We start from the raw sequence: 13,778 nt of genomic DNA, 5'->3' as shown, positions 1-13,778 counted from the left end.
TTGACAAAAACTAGTACTGAAAACTGGGGCTGTGGCTCAGTTGAAATAGTGTTTTCTACAATGTTCATGGCTTTGGGGGTCATTCCTCAGCACTGAAAAAATATCCTATAAATTTAGCTTTGAATCCATCTATTCTCTCTCTCTCTCTCTCTCTCTCTCTCTCTCTCTCTCTCTCTTCCTTCTTCCCTCTCTCCCTCTTTCCTCTCTCCTCAAAATAAATCCTTATGTGTCTAGAGAGACAATTCTGCAGTTAAAAGCACTGTTTTCTCGTGTAGAGGACCTAGGTTCAATTTCTAGCACCCACATGGAAGCTCACCAACATCTCTGACTCTTATCCCAAGGGATCCAATACCCTCTTCTGGTCTCCGCAGGCAAAGACATACATTCCGGCATAACACTCATGCACATAAAATAAGACAGGGGAAAAATCAGTCCTTGTCACAACACCAGGGGGTGTCGCTAGGAGATGATAAGATGAGACCCTGGCAGAAACAGGCTACATATCTAGTGGCTTGTAAGCCTTGGGGCTGAGAGAGGGCTTATGATACTTTCTAGCATCTAGCATTGCTCCTATGCGCCCTACTGGAGTTTGCTGGAATCCTCTGCAAGCCTGCACAAGAGAGACTCCTGAGGTATGGAGCCAGAGCTGCAGACATTGGGTCTTTGTTCTCTTCTTTCGCTGCTTTTATCTCAGCTCTCTGAATCTTACAAGGTTCCAGTCTTTCTCTCGCTGATTCCATGCCTTGCCCACAGTCGCTGACCTCAAAATGTCTCCGTACACTTGTTGCTTTGCTTGGTTTCTGAGCCAGAACAGGTGAGTGCTAGAGGTTCCAATTTGGCCACTTGTCCTCCTGTCATTCCACTTGGACACTCACTGTGCTCTGTCTAGCCCCTGCTTTTATTTTATATACCTAGGTGCCATTGAAAACTAGTCAGAGTACTTAAGGAAACTGCCCGCCACTGGGAATTGTTAAAACAGCAAGCTGTTAGCACTGTCAACATCTGCCTTTGTCCAAAGATTATTTTCAAAATGGCAAAAATCATAATTCTTACCTTAATGTGAAATAAAATATACAACAGAGGTTGCCTCTTTCTCATGAATGAAGGGGGGGTGTTAGGTGCTAACATCTGTCCCAAGAGAATTCTGAGGAACAGGTATATTTACACATAGATGATCAGAAAGGCTGAATCGAATTTGCTAATACATGCACAAGTGGTTAATATCCTATAACAACCCAAAATATAATGCTCAAGATACACATTTGTGCAGTGAGTACATCATTTATACTGTATACCACCCAATAAAATGAATCTCTCTTTCATTTATTTATTTATTTATTTATTTATTTATTTATTTATTTATTTATTCGATATATTCTTTATTAACATTTCAAGTGATTTTTCCCTTTCCTGGATCGCCCCCTCCCCGAAAGTCCCATAAGCCCTCTTCCCTCCCCCTGTTCCCCAATCCACCCCTTCCCACTTCCCTGTCCTAGTATTCCCCTACACTGCTGCACTGAGCTTTTACTCACTGATAAATGGATATTAGCCTATAAGCTTGGAATACCCAAGACACAATGCACATATCAAATGGTGCCCAAGAAGAAGAAAGGAGTGGCCCCCGGTCCTGAATCTCTCTTTCTAAAATGAGAACCATTTACTGTACCAGTAGTTTCTATAAGAATATTTATACAATGACCAACAATAATAAAAAAGATAGGCTCTTATAGATTCCCGCAGATTCCATAAAAGATCTTCTAGAATCCATTCGACATTCTGTTGACAGGATGACCCTGGTTGGGTTTCCATTTTAAAGTCTTCCACTGCTTTTCCTGATGCTTCCATTTCTGATGGGAATGATACCCACTAACTAAGAGACAAGCTGACAGTTATTAACGAAAACGCAAATAACTCATTTAATTATACATATGTGCATTTATGGGGCTAGAGAGATGGCTCAGCATTCAAAGTACTTGCTACTGTTCTAGAGAAGCCAAGTTTAGGTCTTGGCATTCACTGGCTGGCTCACAACAGCCTGTAATTCCAGCTTCAGGGGATCTAACTCTTGACCCCCTCTTCTGGCCTCTGCACCAAGGTCCCCAACATGTGTGTGTGTGTGTGTGTGCACGCGCTCGTGTACAGACACACACACACACACACACACACACACACACACACACACACACACACACACACACTACAAACAAAAACAAAATAAACCTTTAATCGTGTCCAATTCTGAGCATCAAACTGGCTACCTAGAGAGCATAGGCACTGATTCTCTCTGTACATGCTGGTGCTGCTTGTACTTCAATCAGACAGCCTGTGGTGGAGCTTCTCAGCCAAGAACAGCCTTTGTAAACAGACAATGTGAGCACTTGATTCTGGAGAGCCATGGGAAGGAACCCAAATACAGACTTAGAAATTCCAGTGGTGACTGGAAACCATAAAATGTTCTAAACCATAAAATGATAAATGATCGTGTGGCTTTAATAATGCCTCCAAGCCCAAGAAAAACACAGAGACTAATTCTCTGCTGTGATGGCAGCCACAAAGGCATGTTCCAGGACCTCCCTTTGCCTGCTGGAGAGAGGAAAGATGGAGTCCAGCCGGAAGCGGAAATGCAAAGAGCTTGCCTTGACTCTGCCCCTGGGAAATACTGGCCTGTGATAGTCCCTGACTTCCTGTCTCCTGTCTTGAGGTTTTCTAACCTTTTCTCACCCCACGCTTCTTCCTACTGTCACCATCTCTATTCTGCTGCCCTTCTTTTTCCTATTCATCCCTTCTCTCCTTCCCCTCCTAGTCTCCGGTTTGCCATTTCTCCCTTCCCCTCCTCTCTCCTTATCTCTTGATGACAGTGTGCTTGCCTTCATCCTCACTAACTTTAATCCCTTTCCTTCCAAGCACATATAGACAGACAGGCTTCCTGGCTTTGTGAGGGAGATAATCAGTTTTCGAGGGAACAATACCAGGGCCCAAGGTATCAGAGTCTGCTCTGGGAGCTGTGAGAGGTGAAGGACTCTGGCACAAGAAATCTGCATTCCGAATAGAGTAATTCTCATAAGGGAAGAGAAGTCAGGGAGGAGGGAATAGAGGGAGGATTAAACAGGGCACACAGAAGGGAGACTCAAGGTAAGGCGGGAGACATTGGTCTATGTCGGGTGAAGTGTTTGGCTATTCTTCTCAAGGTAGTTCAAAATGTAAATCATGGGAAACAACATGGAGACCATTTCCTCATAGTCTCTCCAGAGAAACGGACTCACTTAGAATTCCCACCATCTTTCTATACCTGGGACCAGCCTGATGGACCACTCTGTAATTATACTAAGCCCTGGGCTTACCGAAGCCAGCCCCTCTGACCTTGGCTCAGTACTCAATGGCAGCCATCTTGAATATTTTACACTTTTGAATGAGTCTCTTTCCTTTTCAGCTTAAGATGAGCTTTGCACTTTATATCGAGCAAAGGTTCCTAACCTTTCTAATGCTATGCCCCTCATATTGGGGTGACCCCCATCCATAAAATTTATATTTTTTGTAAAATTTATAACTATAATATTTTCATTGTTACTTCACAACTGAAATTTTGCTACTGTTATGAATTACAATGTACAAATCTGATACACAGGACATATATAAACTCCTGTGAAAAAATTGTTTGACTCCCAAAGGAGTCACAACCCAGGCAGGGGTCAAGAACCACTAATGTAGAGGACTCTGCTTGCAGCAAATTATGCATCATAGATCATCAATAATTCTTCAAGCCTTGGAACAAAATTGATTAATAAATAGTAGGAATTTTCCACCCCAATATTAATAACAAATATCAGGAGCCTTTCCAAAAACAGAGCAGTTTGGGTCTCTCCCGAGGGCAGGGAAATACTCTTCCTGAGCCTGTTCTGACCTGTCTCTCACCGGCTGCTCTGTTGCATGATGCCTGGGCCAGGGCCAGAAGCTAAGGGAAAGAGGACGAATGCACCCTTGACTTTTGCAGAGTTAAACACTTGGGGAAATTTCAGGAAGAAAAGTACTTTGTCAAAGATAAAGGCAGTGGGCGGTGAGCTCCCTGCCTGTCGCCTGCTTCTCCTTCTTCTCATGGCTTTTCCCATGTTTATTCTCTCCTCTCTTAGTGCCCAGAGGACAAGTTTAAATTTCTGATTCCCTCTGGGGAGCCTGCGAGAGGCAAGAGGCACCAAATACAGGAAATCATGTGGAGAGGATTTCTCATTTATTACAGTCCCCAGATTACTTCCCTTCCCCTGCCTCCGCCTCCACCTCCAGCCACACGGTGCCTCCCAGTTTCTTCCTGTGCTGAAGAACAGCCCACAATTCACCTCTGCCCCGAGGTCTGGAAGCCCGGTGTGAGTGAGCCTGGGAATATCTAAAGTCTGATCTACTGAAACTCTCCTCTCCTCGGGTTGCCTGAATGAATGGGACAGCCTTAAGTTTCACCTCACCTCAGAGGTCTGCGGGGAGATCTTCCACACAGAAGTACATCTGAGGAGGCTGTCCACTGCTGAAGAGAAAGGTAGGTGCTCTTGTGGTCTTTGTCTCCTTGGATGTAACCCAAGCTCCTCTAAAGCAGAGGGATGGGTGTTGGTCTATGCAGCTCTTCCCCATGGCTCCCTCTACTCAACTTCTGTGCCTTGTGGAGATGGGCTGGTTAACAAGATTGTGTGGGCAAACAGTCGTAGGCAGAGAGTATTATTGATTGTTTTGAGTTTGTTTGCCTTTGGCTAGAGAAAAGTGACCAGCACAGTGCATGAAACACAAAGTCTGATTCTTGTTTTCTTTGGAGGAACATCTCATTAGAGGCTATATGTTTTGGCTTCTGTCAGAAGGGGGAAATATTTGTGAGCTGACTTGCCTTTCCCTATGTGCAAACTTCTATCATGGTTATTTTAATTCACTTTCAGATTTTTTTCTGAGTTAGAAATATATCAAGGTAGATAAAGAATATGTTAGCAGCAATACAGATGTTTCTACTGCATTATAAATGAAAACCAAACCCCCAAACAGATATATTGTTCAGGGATCTGGTGGGCATCTGTGTTGTTTTCTAGAACTTTCTTGCTCTTTCTGAGATTTCCTGAAATACACATCCAATGATAGCACCAAAGCCTGGCTTTACCCACTTTGTATGGAGATCCTTTGAGGGCATGGCAAGGTTTCTTTACCTGGATGCTTTTGCTGGATCTTAGTGGGGTTCAAGATGATGCAGCTGAGACCCAAAGTCGAAGCAGATTCAGTTCACCAAGTTCTGAATTGGGTGGGGTGTGGCTAAGCTTTACTGCTGCCCTTAGAACCAGTCTTTCTCTGAGAAGTGTTTGGACTGCCTTCGAAGACTACTAGCCAACTTACTGAACTCTTTTGCTAGCTTCTCTTATTGATTGATTGGCTGGTTGATTGATTGGTCTCTGTGAACTTAGCTTTGGTATTGTCTTTCTCCATTCATTCACTGTATCCTGCTACAGAGTTCTTGGGAAAAGGCAATTGAGAGTTTGTAGTTTTCCTGAACTATGTCAAATATATACACCCTGCTGCTTGCATTGCTGCTACCTAACGGGTGCCAGCGACCATTTTTATCAGACATCACTTAAGGGATCTTTAGAAATGTAAACTCCCTCCAGCCCCAATCTCTTTGTCAGACTTACTGAATCTGTATATCATCCAGGTTGTGATAAGTTTTTGCAGGCTCCTGCCTTGGGGAGGGCAGATGACTCCAGTTCTGCTTCGTAATATCCTGCCAGCCTCACCTCTCACGACCTGGCTTTCCAAATGTACTTTGTGCCACTTCCCTTGTCATGTGATCACTCTGCTGCCCACCTATGTCTGGGTGTGCTGCTCTCTCTGCCCGGATACTCCCATTCAGCTTCTCCCGAGTTACCCATTACAGCCTTAGTTTGACTCTTATGCCCCCACATTCAGGCTATCCCTCACTAAACACTCTGGGTCTATGATTTTATGGCATATGAAGTGCTGGTTGCTATGGCTTTTCTCATCTGTGACAAGATGCTGGTGTTTTATTTCTGAATCCATAGCATTCGGCTTGTCTGCCATATTGCTTGTATTCAATCGGTATTATCTAATTGAAGGAAGGAAGGAAGGAAAGAAGAAATGAATGAGTGTACTAGCCAAATAATTTGAATTAATGAACAGAATGAGATACACAGTTAAAGTTTACCAGGAAGATTTTCCCCCTACTCTTTTGATCTGAGTCTTTATGGATTCAGCTATTTACCAAACATTTTGAGGATGCTCTACTGTGCGTCGGGAATTTTTTAAAAGTCTTCACCTCTCTCTGCGTAGCTAGCCTCTCTCCTCAGGTACTTCCCAATCCTTGCTTTCTATTCTTCACCACACTAATTCAAGACTTGCTTATTTCAGCAGTATGTACTGAACACCATCCCCCTATCAGGCAGCTGGCTGTGTGCTAGGAACCCGATGCAAACGTAGCAATGGAAGCTTCAGCAGAGGACCTTTTGTCATCCTCTCTCCTACACTTCCCTAAAAGGGATGGTGGTGGTGGTGAGGTCGACAAAGAGATCTGATGGCTAACAAATATTAACACATGCACATGAGGGCATCAGGAGCTTTGATACAGTGTGGTCGCACAGAAAAAAATTGTACCAAATTTTGGGGTCTCTGGCTATAACAGCTGCTGCATCTGTGACTGTCTCTCCAGGGGAGTTTGGGTCTATAACCTTTCGCTAAGCCTGGATTTTATGCAGCGGTGAACAGGGAAGCCTTAGCTTCGCTCCATGGACAGAGGTCTTGGAGCCTCTGTTCTCACATTGGCTTTGAGATTGTTTTGAGAGAGGGTCTTATGTATCCCAGGCTAGCCTTGAACTATGTTCTCAAGAACTATGACCCTGAACTTCTGGTGCCTCTGCATTCACCTCCAAGCCTTGGGCTTACAGACCTGCCCTTATCATGCCCAGCTGATACTGTGCCAGGGATGGAACCCAGGGCTCATGCATGCTAAGACAGCATGCCCACTGCCAACTGAGCTGTGCCCACTACCTCTTTTGATAGTTTGAAGGGCAATGAGCTGCAGTTTTCTGAAGCAAAGTCACTGAAAGATGCTAAGGGAATCTGCCTTTAACTCCAGCCATAGACTTCCATATTGTCCTCTGTACCTTACCTAGGGCCCTGCACAGCAGCAGCTCCAAGGGAACTGCAAGAAAAACAACACCTTCTCCGTGCACCCAGACCGACCACTAGGCTTAGGAGGGCACGAAGATGCTCAAGCTTTCTCAAGTGACTTCATTCCCTGTCTTTTAACCCTCGTTTTTTCTTGTTCCGCTACTACATGAAGTTTCTAAAGAAATACCTCCTGGACATCCAGAATCTCCTCTTCCTTCCTGCCTTAGGTGCTTCTTCACCTCTAACTGACTGTCCCTTTGCAGAGCAGCCCTTCAGCTCACATCCCAACTACCCAGATTTGCACTCAGGTCTATTAGTTATAAGCAACAGTGGTAGCCAGTCAAAGGATGTTAAGCTGCAAGGATGTTCACCCGCGTGGTGGATGGCCATGCATAGATTATGGCTGAAAGCTGTGTTTATATAATACACCATCCCTTCATCCCCCTCCTTCCCTTCTTCTCCCTTTCTTTCCCTCTTTCTTCTCATCTTCTTCTACCACCTTTTTTGGAGACAGGGATGCTTGCTGCGCGGGCTGGCCCCCATCTTACTCTTTAGATGAAGAGGGAATAACCTTGAGCTCTTGCTCCTCCTGCCTCTTTCTAAGTCCTGGGGTTCCAGGGGAGCAGCACCTCGCCTACCTCAACGATCCCTTTTAATCAGAGCCTGCTGTGGGGCTAGAAAGAGGCAGAGGCAGCTTTAAATTCCTTCTTCGTTACATGCTCCAATAGGTAATCTTGCTAAATCTAGATTTGGTTTCTGAAAATACGTTCTAACACACAAGGTGAAATGAAGACCACTTGGCTAACATATGTAACAAGTTGCTTGACTGACCTACGCTGGCAGAGCTGGGGAGACGGCTCGGTGGGTAAAATGTTTGCCACTCAGACTGGAGAGCCTGTGTTTGCATCTCTATCACCTACATAAAAGGAAGGTGCGGCAGTGCACATCTATAATCTTGGTCCTGGTGGGGTGGGAAGGGCGTCAGCCGCACGGAAATAAGTGGAAGTCTAGAGCTTGTTGTCCTCGTAATCTAGCCTAAGCAGTGAGCTCCAGATTCAGCGAAGAGACCTTGTGTCACAAACTAAGGGAGAGAGCAATGGGGGAGGCACCCTGATGCTGGGGCCGTGGGGGAGGCACCCTGATGCTGGGGCAGTGGGGGAGGCACCCTGATGCTGGAGCAGTGGGGCCGACACCCTGATGCTGGCTTCTGGGTGTACGAGCATGAAAATACACCCAGTCACAGCAAGGAAAAAATGCTATCCCAGATATTAAAAGAGACTAATATGATAGAAACTGAACAGCGGAAAGACATGCAGGTATCCGTAGGAGAGCTACCTGTCATAGCATGCGGAAGATTGCCTTCGATTACTCAAGAGGTCACTCACGAAGGTGGCCAGATCATGAAATAAAAAGTTATAGGGTAAAAGATTGCAACTTGATTGGACAGGGAAAAGGGAGGCAGAGCTAAGAGTTTCAGAGACAGAGACGGGACAGGTAGCAAGAAGGAAGGAAGATGGAGGAAGAGGAAGACGATTCAGATTCCATGTGGCTTTAAATAGCCACGGGTAGCTATGAATATCATAAAAGGATAGAATGATTGGGATAACTTGTCTAATCTAGGTGGGCAGCTTGTACCATTGTCAATTGGCTCTGAAATTATGGTGTGGTCATCTTGTGAACTGAGAATTTATTAATACATAAATCTGACTGATTAATTATAAGCTTCTAGAGTTTTGATTTACTGGGTTAAGGGGATTTGTGATAACTGACCGCAGGGGGTAGATGGCTGAGAAGGTACAAGTGGTACTGAGGCAGGAGAACAGGAGCTGGGAAGACTGCCACTTAGGGCTAGCCTAGAGGTGGTGAGACCACCTGCGGCAGAGAGAGTAACAGTGTAGAGTGTGGGATGGTGCCATTTTTTTAAACATTTCCCGCAACAGCAACTCAATATGCGGAAGGATTTACCCACCATCAGAATTGTCTAAAAATGGGTGAGTAGTCTTGCAGGGGTGGGGGGAACACCCTGTCCTGGGCAACATTCCAGCACCCCAGGAGACCAGCGGTCAGGGTGTTCCCAGAGCGATGACCGAATGGGTGGGGTCTGAGCGATGACCTCCAAGGTCCCTTCCCACTTTTGAGAGTCTCATGATGTCAGTGCCCTAATCCAAGCCACCAGATAAAGAACTGAAAAAAAAATCACTAGCTTGGAATGACATGAGTTGACTTTTCACTCTCTAGCCTTATTTTCTGGTTGCTGTAATTTAAAAATAGCATCTTTGCAACAATAGATTAAGTCGGACTTCCAGGAAAAAGCGCAATAAAACGAAACAAGAACAAAGAAGAGGGGGAACGTTCACCCCAAACTGCTCTTGGGTCACACTACAAGCTGATCGTGGCTTGGTCCTTGGGTTATAAACACATTATTATTTGATGGGAAACTGCCATGTTTGGGACATTATCAGTCGACACAAAATCGGGCAAATATCACAAGTCTTTCTTCTAGCTCTGGAACCAAAGGATTCCTGCAGGGATGTGTGCTCTTAGCCGGTCAGAAATCTAAGTGAGTTGAAACTCACTAGCTCCATGCTCCTCTGATGCCGTGAGTTGGGTGCCTGACTTCTAGGGAGAGAGGAGAGCTGTCCGGAGGTGGCTGCCTGTTCCAAGGTCAAAGTTCTCAGTCTTTTCTTCTTGGAAAAAGGAGCATATTTCTCTCAGCCTCTGCCAGCTGACAACGTGGAGATTCCTAGAGACATAAGGATCAGTTTAAGTGGGCTCAGGCTATGTAAAAATTCTAGGCTGATACTGGACTTTTTCATAGACTCAGGAGAACTGGCTATCCTTGCAGTCCACTTAGGACCCCTCACTCCCTTCTAAAGATGCTGAGCTGCATTGAAGGGTGCCTTTGCTTCCTCCATCCTCACACTGAGATCCTAGGAGAAGACAAAGGATGACAATCATCCTTTCTACAGAAGAGTACCAACAATGCTGGAGTTTGTCAAGCAGAGACAGAGGCACAATATATTTTATTCTGCAGGTTTACCTAGGTTTTGCTTTCTTAAAAATAACCATCTTTTAAAAATCCCCTTGAAATGTAATCAACAGTGCAGGGCCACATTATAGAATCTTCGAAGACCTACCTGTTTATTTTTAGACACACTTTGGCTACATAGCATAGCAAAGCAACTGTCTAATGTCCGAAGCACAGCCCTGGGAATTTCCTCTAACAAGGCTGTGTTTCCGTCCATTGTTGCAGTACAAAGGGCAGAGGGAGGCTTGAGCAGAGACTCTGGTTAACCCCACCTAGAGGGAAACATGGAAGCTGTTGTCCCCCTCAGTCAGCTCTATGCAATCCCGAGTACCGGGGGTCAAGATGGAGGTCACCCTCTACTCTGGGCAAATGCAAATGAGAAGATAGGTCTGATTTTTTTCTGTCTAAAAATATCTCAGACACCGGTGATGGCAACTCAAAAAGAAAAGGTCTGCTTTCTATTTGCAGCCAAGGCTATAACCGCGGCCCCCCCCCCCCCCCGCCCCCAGTGCTGGGTGCTGGATTATGATGGAATTTTGAGACAGGAATGGCGTTTGAGGATACAGGTTACCTCATATAACAAAAGGGGTTTTAAAGCATATTACAGGAAAATGAAAATCATAAGAGCACACACACCACCCTAAGAGCACTCATTCCGCCCCAACATACATGCATAGATGCTTGACATTGTAAACACCAGCTTGTGAACCACCCAAATCTTGTTATTATTGTAGGCTTTGATGTACTCATCTTCAAGATAGATATAAAAGATCTCATGTCTTACTTGTTTGCAGACAAATAAGCTAGTATATTATGAACTATCAGACCTTTACTAGATTTTTACTTAAGGTTTTACAATTTGTTCCACATCGCTAAACATTCCTTTTAAGTAATTCCTGTAAAATTATTTAATATCCAGATTCCAATACTTTTTTTTTTTACTACTTTAGACAAAGCGATTCAGAATGCCACTTTGCTTGGGTGTGATGGCACATGCTTCTAATCTGCACTCATAACAGACAGGGCTTCTCTCTGCAGCTTTGGCTGTCCTGAAACTCAATCTATACACCAGGCTGACCTTGACCGCAGAGATCCACCTGCCTCTGGCACCCTAGTGTTGGGATAAAAAGTCTGCTGCCCCATGCTTTTAATCTAAACACCAGAGAGGCTGAGACAGAAGTGTTTCTCCAAGTTCCAAGTTAGCCTGGGCTACACACAGAGTTCCAGGCTACCCCAAGCCACATGGTGAAATCTTCTCGCAGACCTTCCTGAAACTTGGGCTGTACTGATACCAGGAAATGGTGTGTTTGCCTTGCAAGCATGAAAATATCAGTTTAGTCCCTGGGAGCCTCATCCAAAGATGGGTGTGGTGGAATCTCTATGGCCCAAGGGCTAGGAAAGCAAAGACAAGCTCATCTTTGAGCCTCTGCTGACCAGCTAGCTAGCCTAGCCTGCTTGGTAGACTACAGGGAAATGAAAGACTCAGAAAACAAGACGGATAGCCTCTGAGAAATGGCAGGCAAACTTGCCAGCACATACATGTTCACACACATGTGTACATGTAGACACCCACTCATCCACATATTCAAACTCAAAACCAACAAACAAAAAACCCCAACTCGTTTGGCTTCACTGCCCCTTATATTTTAATCCCTCCCTCTGCACTCTTGAGGAAGGTCTGTATAGCATTGTTTTAAGGTTCAGTGCCCTGGCTTGTGAGGGGCTCTCATGGGAGAGGAAAAGGTGGGTCAGTCTCGGGTCCACGTATAACATTCCATGCCCGCCCTGCCCTGTGTCCATCTGTGATCCTAATTCCAGTGGCTCAGGGCCCAGCCTCAGCTCCAGAACAATCAAAGGCTCAGGGTGCAGAGGGGACTTGTATGTAGAAATAGCAGCTCAGTGCAGGGCTAGAATATCTGGGCTTTGTCAGCAGGTGTCTGTCCAGGCCCTTCCAGGTCCCCAAAATGCAGAAAAATATTTTCTAGCCCCGTGGTGAGAATACAGGCATGCTCATGAAAATGCCTTTCTGGGTTGTTTTGCTGGCCGAATGTTTATTATCAGACACCCCTCAGGGGTTCACAGGGCAGGTTGCGAATGTCCATGTGCGGCCTGGGAATTTCCTTCCATAGAGGCTACGCTTCCTCTCTTTGTTGTTCCTCAAAGAACAAGTGGAGACATTACTAGAGATTCCTACTTAACCCTCGCCTGCTGGTGCCCTGTGGTTCTTCATAGCTACACTGGAGAGCAAAAGTTTTTAATGCACTTCAGCTCTATGTGTGCACCTGCAACATGCCAGTGTCTGGAAATGCATGCCTATATGTTTGTGTGTTCATGCACGTGTGATTGTGTGTACATGCACGTGGGTCAATGGAGAAGAAATAATATGTAATAATACTTTGCAGAAAACAAATGCTCATTCACAGTTATACCCATGCACCATATCATTGTTTAGATGACTCCTTGCTTTATCATAATATGCGTTTCTATGAAAACTGCTAATTCAGTTTCAGTTCCTTCACTGATATCCCTCTGCCCCCAGCGCTTACTGTGTGCTTGTTGACTTAAGCAGAGGCATGGCAAATTGAAAGATCTTTTAATTAGATAAGTATTATTTGCTAAACTTACTTCTGCAGCATTGATAAGCACAAAGGAGATGCAGAAGTTCTAGAAAATTCTAGAGCATATGATATAAATATGTGCAGGCACACACTTTCATGCACGATGAGGGTACAAAGAAATCAGATGGCTGTCTGAACTAAGTATGGGAAGGATTAGAAGAAGGTTGTGACACTTTGGAAATCAGTCTGGCGGTTCCTCAGAAAACTGGACATGACACTTCCAGAGGACTCTGCTATACCTCTCCTGGGCATATACCCAAAGGATTCCCCGGCATGCAATAAAGACACATGCTCCATTATGTTCATAGCAGCCTTATTTATAATAGCCAGAAGCTGGAAAGAACCCAGATGCCCCTCAAAGGAGGAATGGATACAGAAAATGTGGTATATTTACACAATGGAATACTACTCAGCAATTAGAAACAATGAATTCACAACATTTTTAGGCAAATGGTTTGATCTGGAAAATATCATCCTAAGTGAGGTAACCCAATCACAAAAGAATACACATGGAATGCAATCTCTGATAAGTGGATATTAATTAGCCCAGAAGCCCTGAATACCCAAGGCACAAATTGCATAACAAATGACTCCCATGAAGAAGTATGGAGAGGGTCCTGATCCTGGAAAGGATTGATCTAGCATTGGAAAGGAATATAAGGACAGAGAAAAAGGAGGGAGGTGATTGGAGAATGGATGGAGAGAAGAAGGTTTATGGGACATATGGGGAGGGGGGATCCGGGAAAGGGGAAATCATTTGGAATGTAAACAAAGAATATAGAAAAAAAAAGAAGAAGGTTGTGAGTCCTCATCTTCATTGAGACCCTTCTGTGTTCTACAGAAACACTGACTAGAATTCTCTAAGTATCAGGACAAGTAAGCAAACCACGGGCCCCTCCCCCCATTTGTACACATGCACACAAGCACACTTTCCTCTCCAGAGGAAGGTTTGAAACATCCCCCTGATCTCCAGCTCTAATCACATTCAC

At 44.8% G+C, this 13,778-nt stretch overlaps 1 protein-coding gene across 1 annotated transcript in view; it reads left to right on the top strand.

The window, feature by feature from the left end:
* The first annotated feature begins 4,282 nt into the window (after nucleotides 1-4,282).
* Adgrf5 (adhesion G protein-coupled receptor F5) overlaps nucleotides 4,283-13,778 on the top strand; it is a 96,076-nt gene continuing 86,580 nt past the window's right edge. The window contains exon 1 of the mRNA XM_052192411.1: nucleotides 4,283-4,525. The gene's annotated coding sequence lies outside the window, so the exon portion shown is untranslated. The remainder of the gene's footprint in view (nucleotides 4,526-13,778) is intronic.

This window comes from Apodemus sylvaticus, chromosome 9 (genome assembly GCF_947179515.1).
Source record: "Apodemus sylvaticus chromosome 9, mApoSyl1.1, whole genome shotgun sequence".
Classification (NCBI taxonomy): Eukaryota; Metazoa; Chordata; class Mammalia; order Rodentia; family Muridae; genus Apodemus; species Apodemus sylvaticus.
The sequence above is the reverse complement of the archived record's forward strand: the minus strand, read 5'-3'. Positions and strand labels throughout refer to the sequence as shown.